The sequence below is a fragment of the Natrix helvetica genome (assembly GCF_964273705.1).
Source record: "Natrix helvetica genome assembly, chromosome: 3".
Taxonomy (NCBI): Eukaryota; Metazoa; Chordata; class Lepidosauria; order Squamata; family Natricidae; genus Natrix; species Natrix helvetica.
The window spans coordinates 57,016,087-57,037,945 of record NC_138549.1 but is presented as its reverse complement, the minus strand read 5'-3'; the positions used below and the strand labels follow the sequence as shown (position 1 = coordinate 57,037,945).

The window sequence follows — 21,859 nt, the reverse complement described above, 5'->3', positions numbered from 1 at the left end:
ACCCAGTGTGCCGATTACCACTGGAATTACCACTGCTGGTTTGTGCCATAATCGTTGGATTTCAATTTTTAAGTCCTGGTATTTCGCGACTTTTTCATGTTCCTTCTCCTCAACTCTGCTATCACCTGGTATTGCGATGTCTATGATTGTAACCTTCTTTTTCTCAACCAGTGTGATGTCTGGTGTGTTATGCGCTAGTACTTTGTCTGTTTGTATACGAAAATCCCACGGGATCTTGACCATCTGATTTTCGGTGACTTTTTCAGGCTTATGTTCCCACCAGTTTGTTGTTGTTTTAATATTATAATTTTTGCACAAATTCCAGTGGATCATTTGTGCTACTGAATTGTGCCCAATTTATAATCAGTCTGCGCGATTTTTTTACAGCAGCTGAGTATGTGGTCAACAGTTTCATCAACTTCTTTGCAGAGTCTGCATTTGGCATCATCAGAGGATTTTTCGATTTTGGCCTTAATGGCATTTGTTTGGATAGCTTGTTCTTGCGCAGCCAGGATTAGTGACTCTGTTTCTTTCTTTAATGTACCTGTTGTTAACCATAACCAAGTTTTTTCACATTATTATTATTATTATTATTATTATTATTATTATTATTATTATTATTATTATTATTATTATACCCAATACAACTCATGCAAAGGGTCATCCACAAGTACATTACATTTTCCATACTCATATTTGTGATTACTTATAACTTCTTTAAGCTAAACATTTTTAGAACAAATCAACGCATTAACATATATATCATTAATGCAGTTTCCTATCTCTTCCATTGACATAATTAACACCTTATGTATTGAATACAAGTATATCAAGTATAGGTTAAACATGAATTGAAAAAACATCTAATTCAAATGTATAAGCTGTGAATTTATTATATAATCACAGGCAAACATTGCACTTATGCCTAAGTCCTCTACCCACACATATTATAAGACAGATAAAATAGCTGGCTGTTGTAAATATTACTCTGCTAATTCAACAAGAAATGCTACTGCATGAATCCTTAATGCAGAACACAGCTAAAAGTGATTTTAGCAATTTTCTTTCCAAGTTAATTCAAAATATATATCCAAATGTTCCTCTATTTTTTCCCCAAACACTAGGGAGGATTATATTCAAAACTAGACACTTTTGCTGTGTGTGTGTGTGTCTGTGTGTTTGCTTCTGGTCTCCAGAAAGAATTTCACCTGTTTTTCAAATTTTGGTCCCATTTGCATCTCCCTTAGGATTCAGCAGCCTTGGAAGGATCCCTGGCTTGCTTATAGCGCAGGGCTGCATGGCCGCCTGCAAGCACAATCGCGGGGGTGGAGATGGCAGTGGGAGCTTACCTCCTAGGCGCTGGCTGCACCGCGCAAACTACCGCCCATCGCCCCAGGGAGGGGATGTCTGGCCGCCAGCAAAGGGCTTCTGCCGACGCGCCCCATGCAGGCAAAATAGCGAGCGAAGGAGGATCAGGCAGGGCACCGAGACCTCCCTTCGCTCCCACTTTGTCTTGATGAGGTCGCTTCAGCTTCCAGGCATGGATAGACGGAGGTAGCCAGAGTGGCCCGGGCGAGCAATGGAGGATCAGGCAGCTCGCTTGCTCGCCCGGGCTGCCCTTCCGCTCTGGCTACCTCTGTCCATCCACGCCCGGCAGCTGGAGCGACCTCACCAAGACAAAGTGGGAGTGAAGGGAGGTGAAGGGGCCTCCCTTTGATTGCTCGCTCTCCCTGCCCGTCCGCACTATGCTAGCCCTGCCCACCGCTCACTGATTGGCTGGCTCACCAATCGCGCCGCCCGGCTCTAAGAGCCCTATCTATAAAAGTCAAGCACAAAAAAATGGTAACTGGGTTTAGATAGGGCTCTTAGAGGCGGACAGGGCGATTGATGAGCCAGCCAATCAATGAGCAGGGCTACCATAGTGCAAAGGGGCGGGGGGAGCAAGCGATCAAGCAGCTTCCGGATGGGCAGGGGTGAGTGAGCGAACTGGTTCTAAATGGCTCGGTAGAGGGGGCCACCTCCAGCACTCCTGCCACCCTCCTTGCCTCTTAGCGCACCCCTGCCCCCCCTTTGCCTCTTAGCGCACCCCTAAGCCATTCCACCGCACTTTGGGAACCACATTCTCCGGAGGAGGATCCCCAGCTTAAGGTGACAAAGAGTCCAACTAAGGGGGAGGCCTCGGAGGGGGAAAAGCCTAAACGACCTCTGGAAGAGGATCCCCAACTTATGGTGACGAAGAGTCCTACCAAGGGGGAGGCCTCGGAGGAGGGAATTGCCGAAGAACAAATGTGTGTACCGGTCGCCATGGTGGTAAAGAGAGGGCCCCAGATGCCAGCACAGAAAAGTCGTCTGGGCAAACGACCTCTGGAAGAGGATCCCCAGCTTAAGGTGACAAAGAGTCCTACCAAGGGGGAGGCCTCGGAGGAGGGAATTGCCGAAGAACAAACGTGTGTACCGATTGCCACGGTGGTTAAGAGAGGGCCCCAGATGCCCGCACAGAAAAGTCATCTGGGCCAACAGCCTCTGGAAGAGGATCTCCAACTTAAGGTGACGAAGAGTCCTACCAAAGGGGAGGCCTTGGAGGAGGAACAAGGCCAGCCGTGGATGATTGGATCCAAGAGCCCAGAACCTACAGCACCTGCAGCAGAGAGCCCGAAACGGCCATGGGAAGAGGTCGCAATGGGCTTCATCATGGAACTCCCAGACAGCAGTGGGCATAAAGTAATTTGGACTGTTATTGATTTGTTTTCTAAGCAGGCACACTTCATTGCTTGCTCAGGATTGCCATCCGCAAACGAATTAGCGAAAATGTTTGTGAAACACATTTATCGCCTGCATGGAGTACCCAAGAGGATCATTTCAGACCGCGGAGTCCAGTTCACAGCCAAGTTCTGGAGAGAGGTCCTGAGATCTATTGGGTCCACACAAGAACTGAGCTCAGAGGTTCATCCCAGCATGAACGGCGCAGCAGAGGGAGCCAATGCGGTGGTGGAACAATACATCAGGTGTTTTGTGGACTATCAGCACGACAACTGGTCGGACTTGCTACCCTTCGCCGAAGTGGCGTACAACGATGCGGTCCACAGCAGCAGAGGATTAGCGGGTTTCCAGATTACCAGTGGCATGGAAGTTGTTGCCATGCCTGAGTTGCCTAGAGAACCTCCTTCTTTCATGTCTTTGAGTGAATGGATGGACATGCTAAAGAAAGGATGGGAGAATACGAAGAAGGCTCTAGCAGTTGCGGCAGAAGCCTACCAGAAGCAAGATGATCAACGTCGCTCACTCCTAAACCCCTACCGTGTGGGGGACAATGTTTTTGTATCTACCAAATACATAAGATTAGAAATGCTTAGCAAGGAATTGGGTCCAAAATTTCTAGGTCCATTCCCAATAGTGAAGATAGTTAACTCAGTTACAGTTCAACTCAGTCTACCCAGAAGTCTAGGGGAAATTGACCCAGAATTTCATTGTAGCTTGTTGAAACCAGTAATTGGGTCTAACAGAAGAGCATCCACCCAAGCTCAATCTCCTCCTGTAATGATGGAAGGGGAAACACAATCTGAGGTGGAAAAAATTGTAGATTTCAGGCTGAATAGGGGTTGCTTACAGTACTTAGTGCATTGGAAGGGTTACCCTTGGTCTGAAGTTAATTGGGTAAACAGTGGGAACCTAAAAGTGGAGAAGTTAGTAAAGCAATTCAATGGGAAGTTTCCCGAGAAGTCAAGGGGTTCCCCTGGGTGGAGAAGAGGTGGTTAATTTTGTTATGTTAACTTTTATGTTATTCTCTTTGCAGGAAACGTTTTTCTTTTGAGGAGAGGCCGCCTGTCAGGCCTGTAGTTATGTTCTTTTTAGGATCTTTGGCCTGCCACACTTTCTTATAATTTTCTATGCTGTTTCAATAGTGTAGTAGTTGGGAGGGGGGAATAGAAAGGAGTAGGATTGTAGAATGGATTGTTGACATTCTTTTGTAGAAGCCAAGGTCATCTTTTGTCTCAGCACCTCGACACCTGGCCGGAAGAAGATGGGTGTACATGCCAGCGTGGAAGATTATGATTGGAACATGTGATGGATTTGTGGGTGTGGGGAGAGATCATGAACTTTCAACTAGGTGAACTTACAGGATGTAATTCAGAGTTGAAATTTCCATAGCCGTGCTAACATGCTTGCGGAATAAATTGCACCATTAAGGATGTTTTGCCTTGGACAATGATTTATTTCTGCATGGTATTTAGAACCCTAACACACTGTACTAGAGGACTAGTAATGACTTATCTAGGAAAAAGAAACAAACAGAACAGACAAACACAAAAGAAGATAGAGCAGGAACACAGGAGACTGGAAATAGAACTACAAAGAAATCCACTAAAATTAAAAATTTGATGGACCTACAAAAACATAAATTGAATTTAATGGAAAATGAAGAAGTGGCAAAAAAAGTAAAAGCCACAAGACAAAATTTCTTTGAAAATGCAAATAAACCAAGACGATGGTTGGTGTAAAAGTTGAAAAGAGAAGGGAAAAAAATTATAAACCAATTATCAGACCAAGTTACCAAAAGGAAGAAAAGGAAAAATAGTAGAAAATTATTATAAGGAACTATACTAGCAAGACACAGTGACAGAGGAAAATATAAAACAGTATCTAGAGAAGGCGGAAATACCTAAGAAAAAATTAAAAGGCACTGGAAAAGAGAATAACAATGATGGAAGTAATAGAACAATAAAAAGATAAAAAAGTGAAACACCAGACCCAGATGGCTTACCAGCAGAGTTTTACAAAACATTGCAAAATGTGTTAAGTAACATCATGCTAGAAGTATTCAGTGAGCTGTTATTGAAAGCAAAAATACCGGACTCTTGGTCGGAGGCCTATATAACTCTTACCCCAAAAGAAGAAACAGACTTGCAGCAAATAAAGAACTATAGACCAATTTCTTTATTAACTGTGGATTGCAAAATCTTTGCATTGATAATGGCAGAAAGACTCAAAAGATTGTTAAATGAATTTATACATTCAGATCAAAATGGTCTTTTACCCAAGAGACAGATTAGAGACAATATGCGGATTATATTGAATGCATTAGAATATTACGAAGCACACCCCGAGAAACAAATGGTATTGTTAATTTTGGATGCACAGAAAGCTTTTGATAATGTAAACTGGCAATTTATGATAATGCAACTGCAAATGATGCATTTTGGGGAGGGATCCATAAATATGGTTAAAACTATTTATAAAGAACAACAGGCTAAGGTGATGGTAAATTGAGATATGCAGAAAAAGTGCTGATTAGAAAAGGGACTAGGCAAGGGTGCTCACTATCTCCACTATTATTCATAATGACACTAAAAGTTTTGAACAGAAAGATAAAGCAAGATAAAGATATAAAAAGGATGAAAATTTAAAAAGAAGAATATAAATTGAGAGCATTTACAGATGATAATTAGCACAGGTGGTTGTAGATTGGCCCCTCCCAAGAGAGCTTATAGGTGAGGCGTTGGGAGGGGATTTGCAAGAAACAACTGTTCGAAATTAGCAGTGAAAAAAGTCGATGTCTTAGAGCCGTGTCTGAATATCTGGTTTGTTTCTTACATTCTGATTTATCTGGGACTTCGGCCAAAAGATTTGTTATCTTGCAATTAAACAGTGGCAAACAGCCAAGCCTGTGTTTTGGCTTGTTCACAGGCGTGGAGAGGGGGGTCAGAACAAAAGCTTTTAACAAAAGCTGGAATAATCTTTATTATGGAGCAGTTGCAGGCTGAGAACACGCAACTTTCGCAACAGTTGGCTATGCTGGTTGCCCCGGTGGCACAGCTCCAAGCTCACCCTGCTCCACCTCCACCTCGGAGGAAATGCCCAGTTGCAGTGCCTGATAAATTTGATGGCAACCAAGCCATGCTTCCAGTGTTAGCGTTCTAAATACCATGCAGAATTAAATCATTGTCCAAGGCAAAGTTATCCTTAAAGGTCCAATTTATTCGTACAGGCAAGTTAGCACGTCTATGGAATTCCAACACTGATTTTCTTCTTGGAATTCCACCCAGTTGAAAGTTCATGATCTATCCCCACACCCCATAATCCATCACATGTTCCAATCATCATCTTCCACGCTGGCATACACACCCCTCTGCTTCCGGTCAGGTGTCGAGGTGCGGAGACAAAAGATGACCTTGGCTTCTATAAAAGAATTTCAACAATACATTCCACAATCCTACTCCTTTCTATTCCCCCCTCCCAACTACTACACTATTGAAATACATAGGAAATTATAAGAAAGTGTGGCAGGCCAAAGATTCTTAAAGGAACCTCTGCAGGCCTGACAGGCGGCCTCTCTCCAAAAACCCCACGTTGTCTGCAAAAGAAGTAAAAGTATACATTACTATACACATTTAACCACCTCTGCCTCCCCCAGGGGGACCCTTTGGCTTATCAGGGAACTTCTCATGGAATTGTTTCACTAATTTATCTGCTTTCAGATCCCAACTCTTCACCCACGTAGCTTCGGACAAAGGGTATCCCTTCCAATGCACTAAATATTGTAAGCGTAATGTTACAATTTAGCTGTATTAAATCAATGTCCAGATTACTCTATTACCCTTGCTATCTGGAAGCTCGACGATGAAGTCCATTGCTATCTCTTCCCATGGTCGGCTAGGGTTGGCCACTTGTTGTAGTAGTCCAGGGGGCTTTCCTGGCCGGGTTTTCATTGTGGCACAAGTAGCACAGCTTTTTACATAATCTTCCACCTCCGACCTCATCTTCGGCCACCAAAATTGATGTCTGGCGAGGTGGAGAGTTTTCAGGAATCCGAAATGACCTCCTAGTTTCGCATCATGACTCTGCTGTAGTACTTGAAGTCTCATCTCTGCAGGGACGTACAGTTTGGACCCCTTCCAGGCTATGCCATCATTCATCGTTAGGATGTCCTTGTTGTTGTTGAACCATGGGTCTGTCCGGAGGGCCGCTTTCAGTTCGGTTTTCAGCTTATCTTGGCTTCGAGTGGTGACTTGAGCTGCCTTTTGGTGGGAATGAGATATGATGGGGTGGAAAACTTCTTCCTTTTTACTGTCAAACTGGGGTTTTCTCGACAACGCATCTGCTAACAAGTTCTTTCCTGCGGGGATGTGTTTAATTTCAAATTTGAACCTTTGGAAATATTGGGCCCAACGAACTTGCTTAGGGGATAACTTCCGATGGGCAAGGAGAGCTTCGAGGTTTTTATGATCAGTCCATACCTCGAACAGTATATCCCCCCCTTCCAGGAGATGTCTCCAGGTGAGCATGCTCCACCTGATCGCTAATGGTGGGATACCATCTGTACGCTGATGATACTCAGCTGTACATTTCCACCCCGAACCACCCCAACGAGGCCGTCGAAATGATGTCCCGGTGTGTGGAAGCCGTACGGGTCTGGATGGATGACAACCGACTCAAGCTCAACCCCTCCAAGACGGAGTGGCTGTGGGTTCCGGCCCCCCGGTTCAACCAGTTAATTCCATCTCTGGCCATCGGGGGCGTTCAACTTGCCCCGGTGGAGCGGGCACGCAATTTGGGTGTCCTCCTTGATGCTCGGCTGTCCATGGATGACCAGGTGACAGCCGTGGCAAGGGGGGCATTCCACCAGGTTCGCCTGGTGCACCAATTGCGCCCCCTATTGGACCGGGATGCCTTGCGCACAGTCACTCATGCGCTGGTGACGTCTCGCCTGGACTACTGTAACGCTCTCTACATGGGGCTTCCCTTGAAATGCACTCGTAGACTACAGTTGGTCCAGAACGCGGCCGCGCGGGTAATTATGGGGAGTACAAGGTACTCCCATGTGACACCTTTCCTGCGCGAGCTGCACTGGCTCCCTGTGGTCTACCGGGTGCGTTTCAAGGTCTTGATAACGATCTTTAAAGCGCTCCATGGCTCAGGACCTAGCTACTTGCGGGATCGTATCCTGCCCCATACATCCCTGCGACCAATTCGCTCGCACAGAGAGGGACTCCTCCAGGTGCCGTCCACCAGACAATGTCGGGGGGCGGCGTCTAGGAGTAGAGCCTTCTCCGTTGCAGGCCCAGCCCTGTGGAATGACCTTCCCCCGGATATTAGGACTACCTCTGACCTCCGCGCCTTCCGGATAAAGCTCAAGACGCACCTATTTCAAGTAGCTGGCCTGGCTCAACCATAGTTCGTTCACACTGCTCCTGACGGGTTTTTTAATTTTTGTGACTTTTAGACTTTTATTAGGGGATTTTAAACTATGTTTTAACTGTCTTTTCTTATCTTCATACCTCCTCCATGTACGTGTGTTCGTTTATTCTGTGTGTGTATTGTCCATATTGTTTTTTATGTGTTTTATTGTACACCGCCCCGAGTCCTTCGGGAGAGGGTGCGGCTAAGAAATAATTTTATTATTATTATTATTATTATTATTATTATTATTATTATTATTATTATTATTATTATTATTATTATTATTATTATTATTAATGCCTCCTTCTCCCAAATTGGCCACCTTCTTTCCGTAGTGGTGAGTTTCTTGGAGATGTAAGCGCAAGGTAAGAGGTGGCCTTTTTTATTTTTTTTGCAGTAGCACCGCAGCTATCGCGACATCACTGGCATCCGTTTGGATTATGAAAGGTTGCTCTGGATCGGGGTGTTGCAATATGGGTTCTTGGGCAAAGAGCCGTTTTAATTTCTCAAAAGCCTTTTGACAATCCATTGTCCATTTTAACGGTTGGTTTGCTTTCGGTTTAGTTGGGGAAGGCCTCGTTTTTAATAGTTCGGTCAATGGTAGGGCAATTTCAGCGAATGTCGGAATAAACTGCCTATAAAAGTTTGCAAATCCAAGGAAGCATTGTAATTGTTTGCGAGTGCTTGGAGGTTTCCAATCTAACACCGCTTTCACTTTTCCTGGATCCATTTCTACTCCTTCATTGGAGATACGATACCTCAGGTAATCTAGCGAGGTCTTGTGGAACTCACACTTTGACAACTTTGCATATAGTTTGGCAGCCAGAAGTTTTTTCAGGACTTGCCGTACCAGTTTCACATGTTCTTCCAGGGTCTCAGAGAAGATCAAGATGTCATCTAAATAGATGAGTACTCCGCGGTATAGGTGGTCGTGTAGCACTTCATTTCTGTACTGCATAAATACTGCGGGTGCTCCTTGTAGACCAAAAGGCGTGACTTTATATTGGAAGCTGCCCAGGGGAGTGTTAAAAGCGGTCTTCCGCTCATCCCCTTTCCGGATTCGTATACGGTAATACGCCTCTCTCAAGTCCAGCTTGGTGAAGATCTTACCTTTAGCCAAGTGGTTCAACATATCTTTCATGAGAGGGAGGGGATAGGTATTCTTTTCGCATACCGCATTTAAAGCTCGTAAGTCCACACAGAGGCGAACTTCCCCATCTTTCTTTTCTCTGAAAAGCACTGGGGCCGCTACTTTCGATTTGGCTGGTTCAATAAAGCCTCTTTTCAAATTGGTGTCAATGTACTTCCTCAATTCTATCATCTCCTTAGGAGTTATAGAGTACATTTTTGGCTTTGGTAAGGTTACCCCATGTTTGATCTCGATTGCACAGTCTGTGGGGCGGTGAGGTGGAAGGTAGTTTCCGTCTTCCTCACTGAACACCTCCGCCAGATCCCAATAGCTCTTTGGGACTCGTTGGATACCTGGAGGTTTAGTGTCTGCTGCGGTTGTTGCAGGTTCCGGACGGTCTGGTCTGTTGGGTTCCAACGTTCCTGGGTGCCCTTTAGGCTCCACTGGTGGCAGTGGCCCGCAGCCGATAGTCAGTTTTCTAACGCCGTCCTCCCACTTTATTGTAGGTGCCCACTTGTCCAGCCATGCAAGCCCCAATATAATTGATTCCTGCATTCTTGGAGCTACAATGAATCTGAGGAATTCATAGTGGCGCCCTATCACCATCTTTACCAACTCGGTAACTTTAGTGGCTGGGGCCCCTCCAATCAGTGTTCCATCCACTTGCTCGAACCGAGTGGGATGGGTTAGGGGTCTTGTACGTATGCCTAGTTGCTCCACAATCGACATGCTTATTAAGCATCGGGTGCAACCGGTGTCCACAACTGACCCAACTTCCCCTTCCACTCCAGTTTCTGGCACTTGGAGTTTGCCTTTTATTTGAAAGGGGCGGATGGGTGCACTAACCATATGGTCGTCTTCAGTATTTCCCTCCTCCGAGGCCTCCCCCTTGGTAGGACTCTTTGTCACTTTAAGTTGGGGATCCTTTTCTGGAGGTTGTTGGCCCAGAAGGCTCCTCTGTGGTAGCTTCTAGATCCTTCCCTTTATCGCTCTGGCAGTTGGTGCACACGGTTGTGATATTGGGGCTGGAGCCAAGCACTTTGACGCTCTGTGGCCAAATTGATAACAACGCTGGCATTCTATTGGCTTCCCCGAGGCACGGAAGCTAGTTGCATCTCTAGCCTTTGGAACTGCCTTATCACATTGTTCTGTTACCCATCCTGCAGTAATCCCCTCATTCACCTCTTCTTCCACTTTTGAGAACTCTTCTCTGTAGGAAGGTGGGGCAAGAATCTGTTGGGGCACTGCAGGGGAGACTAGAACCGGTGGGGAGGTCAATCCCTCAGTTGGCCACTGCCCAGTTATCTGCCATGGTGCCATCTGCTGAGGGAGGGCAGGTGCCCACTGGCATTCCTCCCATCCATGACCTGGGGCTAAGACCCATCCCGGGGTTGCCTGCTTCACAGGTTGCAGCTCAACTATTGATGGCTGGCTAGGGGGGTTTATGTGCCAAGGACACTCCTGCTGGCTTGGAGGAGTTATGGGCCAAGTAGGTGCCCTCTGCTGGCTTGGAGCATATTCCCATGCTGATGGCAAAGGAGGTGGCCAGTGGCGTCTCATCCATCCAAAATCTGGGAAGAAAACCCAATCTGTTTTGCTTCATTTACTGGTTGCAGCCCCATTTGTGCCTGGGTTGGATGCTGGCCAAATCCCTTCTTCCTGCCTGGGTTGAAATTCCCATTTTGAAAGGGAATCTGTCTCCCAGCTAGCTGTAGGGTAATAAGCCATTTCATTTATTGCCGTCTGGAAGAAGTCCAAACCTCCGTTCCAGGGCTTTTTCCCCCCAAGCCTTGCTTCCAAGCTGGGGGGAAGGAGGGGGAGCATGCACTCACGTTTTGCTGAAGAAGTTGGTCTGAGACTTTCATTCCTCTTGTTGTTTCCAGTGTGCAGAATCTTTTTCCCTTCTACATTCCTCCAGATGCAATAAATCTTCAAACAGAAACTTCTTCGCCTCCGAGGCTTAGCAAGGAAGCTCAACAGAAATTCCTTTGCACTTTGAAGTTTCGGCACTCAGCTTCTTATCACCAAAAGCTTTCTCATTATTTCTTTGCTGATATTTTACGCTGTCCCGGTCAGCGTTGGAAATGCAGCACCCCCCATCACCAGCCCCCCCCCCTGCAAGGGGGGTTGCTAGTGAATTATTTTTAGAGAGTGTTGGAATAATGTTAGCGTTCTAAATACCATGCAGAATTAAATCATTGTCCAAGGCAAAGTTATCCTTAAAGGTCCAATTTATTCGTACAGGCAAGTTAGCACGTCTATGGAATTCCAACACTGATTTTCTTCTTGGAATTCCACCCAGTTGAAAGTTCATGATCTATCCCCACACCCCATAATCCATCACATGTTCCAATCATCATCTTCCACGCTGGCATCCACACCCCTCTGCTTCTGGTCAGGTGTCGAGGTGCTGAGACAAAAGATGACCTTGAGCTTCTATAAAAGAATGACAACAATACATTCCACAAATCCTACTCCTTTCTATTCCCCCCTCCCAACTACTACACTAATGAAACACATAGAAAACTATAAGAAAGTGTGGCAGGCCAAAGATTCTTAAAGGAACCTCTGCAGGCCTGACATCCAGCTTCTTGGGACAATGCCATCTATTTATCAGCTTGAGAGCAGAGGATTTTCCTACTGACAGAGATAAGGTGGGGTTTATGATTAGCTTACTCTCCAACTCCGCAGCTCGTTAGGTGACCCCACTGCTGGTCTAGGCTAGACCTTTGCTGGATGACTTCAGGGGGGTTTGTGACCACCTCCGGTTAATGTATGAGGACCCCTTTAAGGCAGAGATGGCTACCTGACGACTGAAGACTCTGAAGCAGGGCCAGGGTTCCTTGCAGGACTATTATCAGTGAATTTAGGCTACTAAGCCAGGATTCGGCTTGGAATGAGGCAGCCCTCATGGACACATTTGAGGATAGGTTGTCAGAAGACTTGCAGGATGAGTTGGTGCGTGTGGATAGGCCACCGAATTTCAACGCGTTGGTCCATCTGCGTCTCTGGATTGATGCTCGGTTGCAGAGGCGGGGACTTCACCACACGTCCCAGGAGAACAGAGTGGTTCCGGCCATGAATGATACTCCAACTCCATAGGAGGAGCCCATGGCATTGAGTGCAGCCAAAACCCGCTCGTCAATGATGGAGAAAGACAGACAGCTCTTAGGGGGAGTGTTTTTATTGCAGGGAACCTGGACACATGGCAGCTTTTTGCCCTAAGAAGAGACGAGGGCATCAGTTATTAGACCTGCAAGCCCCAGAACAATGTGTCGGAAAAGGCCCCCAAGCCCGATCTAGATAAGACCTTAGATCGGGTACGCACCAAGTCAGAGCCCTGTTCAGAGACAGTGACTTGCGGGCCTCCCCGACACCAGATCGTGGCATCCCGAATAGTCCTGTCCAGTAGCCCACAGGGGATTCCGGTGCATGCTGTCGTCGACTCCAGGGCTACCATGAACTTCATGGATGAGGCGTTTGTGACCAAATATGCGGTACCTCTGTGTCCAATGGATCCTCCCCTGCTTGTGGAGACCATTGATGGCCGGGTGCTTCTGTCTGGCCCTTTCAAGGCCGCCACACAACCCTTGCACCTGGTCATCGGGGCTCATGGGGAAGCCATCCAGTTCTACGTTACCTCTGGCCTGCATTTCCCTGTAGTCTTGGGCTTGGCTTGGCTTCGGGCACATGACCCACAGATCTACTGGTCCCAGAACCTTGTCATCTTTCCAGCCTTGCAATGTGTGGATCACACCTGTCATGTCTGCGCATACCAGGTGCTGAGTTTGCCCAAGGTGTCTTTGCCGGCGGACTTAGCAGAGTTCGCGGATGTGTTCGGTGAGCAGGAGGCGGACCAATTGCCGCCACACCAGACTTATGACTGCCCCATTGACTTGGTGCCAGATGCGAAGCTCCCTGTGGGTTGCCTGTACTCCATGTCCAAGCCGGAATTGGCCGCATTGCGGGACTTTCTGGATAAGAACCTTGCCCGGGGTTTTATTCGGCCCTCATCTTCATCACTGTCTGCCCCGGTCTTGTTCGTCAAGAAGAAGACTGGGGATCTGAGACTGTTGTGATTATCGTCGTCTGAATGCGATCATGGTGCGCAACCATTACCTGATTCCTGAATTGTTGGAGCGACTCTGGGAGGCGACGGTGTTCACGAAACTGGACTTGCGAGGCACCTATAATCTGGTTCGAGTCCGGCCGGGAGACGAATGGAAGATGGCCTTCAGCACCCGGTATGGATATTTTGAATACACGGTCATGCCATTTGGAGCTGGAGAAGTGTCAGTTCTGGCACACTACCATCGAGTTCCTGGGGCACCATATCTCCCCTGAAGGAATTGCGATGGAGCCGGGCAAGGTGGAATCTTTGCTTAGTTGGCAACCTCCTCGGCGAGTGAAGGATGTCCAATGACTCCTCGGGTTTACCAACTACTACCGGACCTTCATCCCCAGCTTTGCTTCCCTGACCCGACCCCTCACTCGGCTCCTGCAGAAGAAAGTGCCGTTTCGCTGGGGGCCTATGGAGCAACATGCGTTTGAGACCCTGAAGCACACCTTCATGAAGGAGCCGATCCTGAAGCACCCTGATCCCCATCGTCCGTTTGTGGTGGAGGCGGACGCATCTGACATCGTGGTGGGCGCGGTGTTGCTGCAGGCTCACGACCCTGGTGGTACCCTTTTCCCTTGCGCTTTCTTCTCGCAGAAACTCAATCCTTCCAAGCGCAATGACACCATCTGGGAGAAGGAGTTGCTGGCCATTAAGGTGGCGTTTGAGGCCTGGAGGCATCACCTGGAGAGGGCCAGGCATCAAGTCGAGGTCCGGTCGGACCATAGGAATCTAGAGTTTCTGAAAATGGCGCGCAAGCTGAACCAGCGCAAGATCCAGTGGTCTCTGTTCTTTGCCCGGTTCAACTTCCGAGTGACCTACATTCCGAGTGCGCACAACCAAAGGGCAGATGCCCTGTCCAGGAAACCTGAGTACTCTTGCACCGCAGACCCGCTTCCACCCTGGACAGTTTTGCCCGTCGAATCCTTCGCTGCCATTCACGAGCTCGTGGACTTACGGTCTCGGATACGGGGTGCGCAGCGGTGCGATGAGTGGGTGGAGAAACGGAGGGCAGAGGTAGGGCTGGCCTCCCCGTGGACCTTTGACGGCGACCTCGTGAGATACCGGGACAGGCTCTATGTGCCCGCGGGGCCCCTCCGGGGGCTTATTCTCTCCCAGTGCCATGACAATCCGGCGGCGGGACATTTTGGCGTTTTCAAGACTTTACCCCTGGTCTCCCGTACTTTTGGGTGGCCCCGCCTACGACATAACGTACAGACGTATGTCACCTCTTGTGTACAGTGGCAGGCCAAGTCAGTGACGGGAGCTCCTCCAGGGTTGCTTCAACCATTGCCGACCCCAGACAGACTCTGGGGAGCCGTGTCCATGGACTTTCTGACGGAATTGCCTTGGCGCATTTCATTCAGTGTCAGAGATTGCCGACAGCCCACACCATGGCCCGCATGTTCATCCAGCAAGTCTTCCGGCTGCATGGCCTACCCGATCGGGTCATGTCAGACTGGGGGACGCAGTTCACGGCTCAGTTCTGGAAAGGGCTGATGGAGGCTCTGGACGTCCAGATTTGTTTGTCCTCGGCGCACCATCCTGAAACCGACGGGGGGATGGAGAAGATGATTGGGATTTTGGAATAGTACCTGCGCTGCTGTCAGGCCTGTAGTTATGTTTCCTTTAGGATCTTTGGCCTGCCACACTTTCTTATAATTTTCTATGTGTTTCATTAGTGTAGTAGTTGGGAGGGGGGAATAGAAAGGAGTAGGATTTGTGGAATGTATTGTTGTCATTCTTTTATAGAAGCTCAAGGTCATCTTTTGTCTCCGCACCTCGACACCTGACCGGAAGCAGAGGGGTGTAGATGCCAGCGTGGAAGATGATGATTGGAACATGTGATGGATTATGGGGTGTGGGGATAGATCATGAACTTTCAACTGGGTGGAATTCCAGGAAGAACATTAGAGTTGGAATTCCATAGACGTGCTAACTTGCCTGTATGATTAAAAGGGAACTTTAAGGATGAGTCTGCCTTGGTCTGATTGATTTCATACATGGTATTTGGAACGCCTGACATTATTCCAACTCTCTCTTTAAAATAATTCACTAGCACCCCCCCTCGCAGCGTAAAATATCAGCGAAGAAATAATGAGAAAGCTTTTGGTGATAAGAAGCTGAGAGCCGACGCTTCAAGGGCAATGGAATGCTGTTTCAAGATTTATTGCATCTGGCAAGAGGACGGAGGGGGCTGGAAAAGACTTTTTCTACACCAGGATTAGAGGACGACCAAAGGATGAAAGGAATGGAGATTCAAGCCAACCCCATGCAGTCATCTCTGATGGGCTTCCTGGACCACCTCGGACAACTAAACGTGAGTGCATGCTCCCCCTCCTTCCTTCCAGCTTGGAAGCAAGGCTTGGGAAAAGCCCCTAGAGTGGCAGTTTGGACTCCTTCCAGACAGCAATCAATGAAATGACTTATTACCCAGCAACTGAGTGGGAGACAGATTCCTTTTCAAAATGGGAATTTCAACCCAGACAGCAAGAAGGGATTTGGCCAGCATCTTTCACTTGCCAGCCACCACAAATGGGGCTTCAACCAGTAAATGAAGCAAAACCAGATTGGGTTTTCTTCCCAGGGCATGGATGGAAAAGATTCCACTGGGCAACTCCTTTGCCATCAACATGGGAAAATGCTCCAAGCCAGCAGAGGGCACCTACTTGGCCCATAACTCCTCCAAGCCAGCAGGAGGGTCCTTGGCATGTAACCCCCCCTAGCCAACCATCATTGGTTGAGCTGCAACCTGTGAAGCAGGCAACCCTGGGATGGGTCTTAACCCCAGGTCATGGATGGGAGAAATGCCAGTGGGCACCTGACCTCCCTCAGCAGATGCCACCATGGCAGATAACTGGGCAGTGGTCAACCGAGGGATTGACCTCCCCACCGGTTCCAGTCTCCCCTGCAAGGCCCCAAAAGATTCTTAACCCACCTCCCTTCAGAGAAGCAATCTCCACCATGGAAGAAGGGATTACCAAAGAGAGGCCTGCAGGATGGGAAGCGGGACAAGGTGCATCTGCAATGCCCCAAAAGGTTCTTACCCACCTTCCTACAGAGAAGCAATCTCCACCATGGAAGAAGGGTTAACCAAGGGGGAAGCTGCAAGTTGGAGAGCAAGCCAATGTGATGAAACGGTTCGTAAGTTTAGAGATGTAACTAGGTTCCATTCCTCGTGGGGACCAATAAAATGCCACCATTGCTGTCAACTTGGCCACAGAGCGTCAGAGTGCTTGGCTCCAGCCCCAATGCCACAAACGTGCGCACCAACCACCACGGCGGTAAAGAGAGGGCCCCAGATTCCACCACAGAAGAGTCATCTGGGCCAACAACCTCTGGAAGAGGATCCCCAACTTAAGGTGACGAAGTGTCCTACCAAGGGGGAGGCCTCGGAGGAGGAGAAGGGCAAACAATCTCCGGAGGAGGATCCCCAACTAAAGGTGACGAAGAGTCCTACCAAGGAGGAGGCCTCGGAGGAGGAAAAAGGCCAGCCATGGATGATTGAATCCAAGAGCCCAGAACCTACAGCACCTGCAGCAGAGAGCCCTAAACGGCCATGGGAAGAGGTCGCAATGGACTTCATCGTGGAACTCCCAGACAGCAGTGGGAATAAAGTAATTTGGACAGTTATTGATTTGGTTTCTAAGCAGGCACACTTCATTGCTTGCTCAGGATTGCCATCCGCAAACGAATTAGCGAAAATGTTTGTGAAACACATTTATCGCTTGCACGGAGTACCCAAGAGGATCATTTCAGACCGCGGAGTCCAGTTCACAGCCAAGTTCTGGAGAGAGATCCTGAGATCCATTGGGTCCACACAAGAACTGAGCTCAGAGGTTCATCCCAGCATGAACTGCGCAACAGAGGGAACCAATGTGGTGGTGGAACAATACCTCTGGTGTTTTGTGGACTATCAGCAAGACAACTGGTCGGACTTGCTACCCTTCGCCGAAGTGGTGTACAATGATGCGGTCCACAGCAGCACAGGATTAGCGGGGTTCCAGATTACCAGTGGCATGGAAAAAGTTGCCATGCCTGAGTTGCCTAGAGAACCTCCTTCCTTCATGTCTTTGAGTGAATGGATGGACATGGTAAAGAAAGGATGGGAGAATATGAAGAAGGCTCTAGCAGTTGCGACAGAAGCCTACCAGAAGCAAGCTGAGAAACATCGCTCGCTCCAAAACCCCTACCGTGTGGGGGACAAAGTTTTTGTGTCTACCAAATACATAAGATTAGGAATGCCTAGTAAGGAATTGGGTCCAAAATTTCTAGGTCCATTCCCAATAGTGAAGATAGTTAACCCAGTTACAGTTCAACTCAGTCTACCCAGAAGTCTAGGGAAAATTGACCCAGAATTTCATTGTAGCTTGTTGAAGCCAGTAATTTGGTCCAGCATAAGAGCATCCACCCAAGCTCACTCTCCTCCTGTAGTGATCGAAGGGGAAACACAATCTGAGGTGGAAAAAATTGTAGACTCCAGGCTGAATAGGGGTCGCTTACAGTACTTAGTGCGTTGGAAGGGTTACCCTTGGTCTGAAGCTACTTGGGTGAACAGTGGGAACCAAAAAGTGGAGAAGTTAGTAAAGCAATTCCATGAGAAGTTTCCCGATAAGTCAAAGGGTTCCCCTGGGTGGATAAGAGGTGGTTAATTTTGTCATGTTAACTTTTATGTTATTCTTTTTTCAGGAAATGTTTTTCTTCTGAGGAGAGGCCGCCTGTCAGGCCTGTAGTTATGTTTCTTTTAGGATCTTTGGCCTGCCACACTTTCTTATAATTTTCTATGTGTTTCATTAGTGTAGTAGTCTGGAGGGGGGAATAGAAAGGAGTAGGATTTGTGGAATGTATTGTTGTCATTCTTTTATAGAAGCTCAAGGTCATCTTTTGTCTCCGCACCTCGACACCTGACCGGAAGCAGAGGGGTGTGGATGCCAGCGTGGAAGATGATGATTGGAGCATGTGATGGATTATGGGGTGTGGGGATAGATCATGAACTTTCAACTGGGTGGAATTCCAGGAAGAACATTAGAGTTGGAATTCCATAGACGTACTAACTTGCCTGTATGATTAAAAGGGAACTTTAAGGATGAGTCTGCCATGGTCTGATTGATTTCATACATGGTATTTAGAACGCCTGACAGCTGCTTTGTGAATCAACAGCAGAAAAACTGGGAGGAATTCCTGGCCATGGCGGAGTTTGCTTTTAACAACTCGCAGCACACCTCCACGCGGACGACGCCCTTCCTGGCTAACGTCGGGTACCACCCTCGCTTCTTTCCTCTTACCCCAGTCGACTCCCCAAACCCCACAGTGCAGGACTTCCTCTCGGAGTTCCAGGCGGTCCACCAAGTGGTGCGCCGCTATGATTCAAGCCAAAGAGGATTACAAGAGGGTGGCGGACAGGTCTTGGCATGCGGTGCCGGAGTTGGCTGTGGGTGATCGCGTGTGGCTGTCCACGTGACATCTCCCATCCCATCAGCCCGCTAAGAAGTTGGACCACCGTTATCTTGGGCCGTTCCCGGTGGAGGCTGTCATTAACCCGGTGGCCTATCGTCTGACCTTGCCACGCTCGATGCGAGTGCATCCTATGTTCCATCGCTCGCTACTGATCCCTGAGCGGTGGGCTTGTCCTCTCCGCCAACCGTCTTCGCCCCAACCATCACTGCGTGAGGCGGAGGAGCAGCCTACGCACAAAGTGGCTCGGATCCGGGAATCGAGATGGCTAAAGGGACGATTCCAGTATTTGGTGGACTGGAAGGATGATGGTTCGGACGGGGGGACTTGGGTCGATGTGAAGGACGTGTACACTCCCGATTTGGTGTGGGACTACCATGCCTAATGGCCCTTGAGGCCACACCCCGAGAGTCAAACCCGGGGGAAGGGCCCTGCGGTGAGGGATAGTGTTGTAGCCCAGCAGGATCCAGTTCAGCTGATGCTGGACTCAGATATTGAGGGATCATTTGAGTCTGGATGATGTGGAAGACACTGCAGGTTGCAGATTCAGAGCAGGGACCAGAGGGGCTGGTTGCCACCAGGAGGTGCCTGAGGCATGGAGCAGTGGGGAAGATCAAAGGCAGTCAGTCCCTGATGCTAGAGTAAGGCAGGCTGAGAAACGAAAGCAGCAGCTTTGTAGACAGGCTCACAGATGATAATTAGCACAGGTGGTTGTAGATTGGCCCCTCCCAAGAGAGCTTATAGGTGAGGCATTGGGAGGGGACATTTGCAGGAAACAACCGTTCGAAATTAGCAGTGAAGAAAGTCAACGTCTTAGAGCCGCGTCTGAATATCTGTTTTGTTTTTCTTGTATTCTGAGTTATCTGAGCCTTCGGCCAAAAGATTTGTTATCTTGTAATTAAACAGTGGCAAACAGCCAAGTCTGTGTTTTGGCTTGTTCACAGGCCAAAGGGGGGTCAGAACAGGTAACTTTCAAGGAAGATAATTATTATAAATTAAGAAATCAAATTGAAATGGATATAGAGAAATGGAAAAACTTACAGCTATCATTAATGGGAAGAATAGTGGTAATTAAGATGAATATATTACCAAGAATATTATTTTTATTTCAAACAATACCAATAAACTGGGGTACTTCGAAAAACTAAATAAAATAATAGGAAAATATATTTGGCAAGGAAAGAAAGTGAGAATTAATTCTTATGAATGTTACAAGATTCAAGGATTAGAGGTGGATTTAGTGTATCGAATTGGGAATTATACTACCAAGCAGCATCTTTAACATGGATAAAAGAATGGATATTTTAAGAAATGCAAGGTTATTATCCTTGGGATATGCAACTTGGTTGGCACGCATTTTTGTGGTATGGGAAAAATAGAATACACGGTTATTTTCAGAGACACTATGTAAGGAATGATTTATACGCAGTATGGGAAAAACTGAAAGAAAAGCACTATATAGAAATACCAATGTGGCTTTCAACAGTGGAAGCGTTGACACACCCGAATATTAGTAGTAGGAAAAAGGTTATTAGGCACAAAGATATACTAACAGCACAGGGTGAACTAAAACAGAAGAAAGAATTAGAAGAACAAGGGATTGATAAAGGATAGTTTAAACAAACGCAAATACAAAAATATGAGAAGTATGTTAAAGAGTATGGTTTTAATATGAAAAATTCAGAACTAGATAAGATATGGGAACAGATGAAAAGGTGATTAAAATTGTATAGTTATCTACTCAGAATAAATTTAGAAGAAGAGGTTAAAGAAACAATGATAAGATGGGCAAAAAACTTTGGATATACAATAGAACTAGAAAAATAGCAACAACTAAATTAACAATGGTGACAGCATACAAAGAGAATTTGTATAAAATGTTTTGTAGATGGCACAAGCCACCTGAAAGATTAGCAAAAATGTTTAAGGAAAAAATCAGCTAAATGTTGGAAAGGTCATCAATTGCCAGGATCATATTATCATATGTGGTGAACATGCAGGGATGCAAAAAGCTATTGGGTTAAAATACAAACATGGTTAGAGGAAATAATACATCAACCCGTAGAGTTTAAACCAGAGTATTTTTATTGGGTATTCTACCAGAGAAATATAGTAAAGAAGATTCATATTTGATTGTAGAGATAACAGCAGCTAGAATTGTATTTGCAAAAATTGGGAAGCAGATAAAATCCCATCGGAATGGGAGGTAATAAAGAAGATACTAGACTATGCAGAAATGAAAAGGTTGACATTGAGAATAAAGGACAAAGAGGAATCGGTGTACTACAGAACATGGGGGTGATTTTACGATTGGCTTGAAAAAAGATATAAATAGAGAAAGGAACAAAACATGAAATAAATATCTCAGATAACACATTATTAAATTAAGGGGAGGGAAAATAAGAAAATGTAAAAATGTAAATATACAAGCGGAAAAATGACATAAATGGAATGAATACTAGAAATAAAATGTAAATAGAGAAAATTATTTGTATGAAAAGATAAAGTTGGGATTGCTGAAACACCACCCCGAGAACCCATCAGAGAAAGTAAATAAGCAAGGGCAACAAGGGAAAGGAAGGGGGATGAGGGAAAAGAAGAAAGGGTAAAGCAAGGAAAGTAAGGTTGGGGAATTAAGAATAGGAGAGAGGGTAAGAAAGAGGAGAAGGGAGGAGGAGAGGGGAAAGAGGGGAAGAAGAAAGGAGGAAGGGGAGGAGGAAGAAGGTAGAGAAGAGAGGTTGAGAAGATGGAAGGAGTAAGGTTGTTGCAAAATAAGATGGAGGCACGGTGTAGCAAACTATTATATACATATGTGTAAAAATGAGTATAGAGACTATGATGAATAGACAAATGTTGAATAGCAATTAGTAGAATGTATATCTATGAATGAATTTGAAAGGGAAAAATAAAAAACTTTTAAAAAAAGAAATGGTATAGGGTTTCCTGCTTAGGTGGGGGTGGGGGTTTGGGCTAGATGACCT

At 46.8% G+C, this 21,859-nt stretch overlaps 1 protein-coding gene across 1 annotated transcript in view; it reads left to right on the top strand.

The window, feature by feature from the left end:
• Positions 1-21,859, top strand: part of ALOX5 (arachidonate 5-lipoxygenase) — a 298,340-nt gene that overhangs the window by 71,456 nt on the left and 205,025 nt on the right. The gene's annotated exons all lie outside the window — the stretch shown is intronic.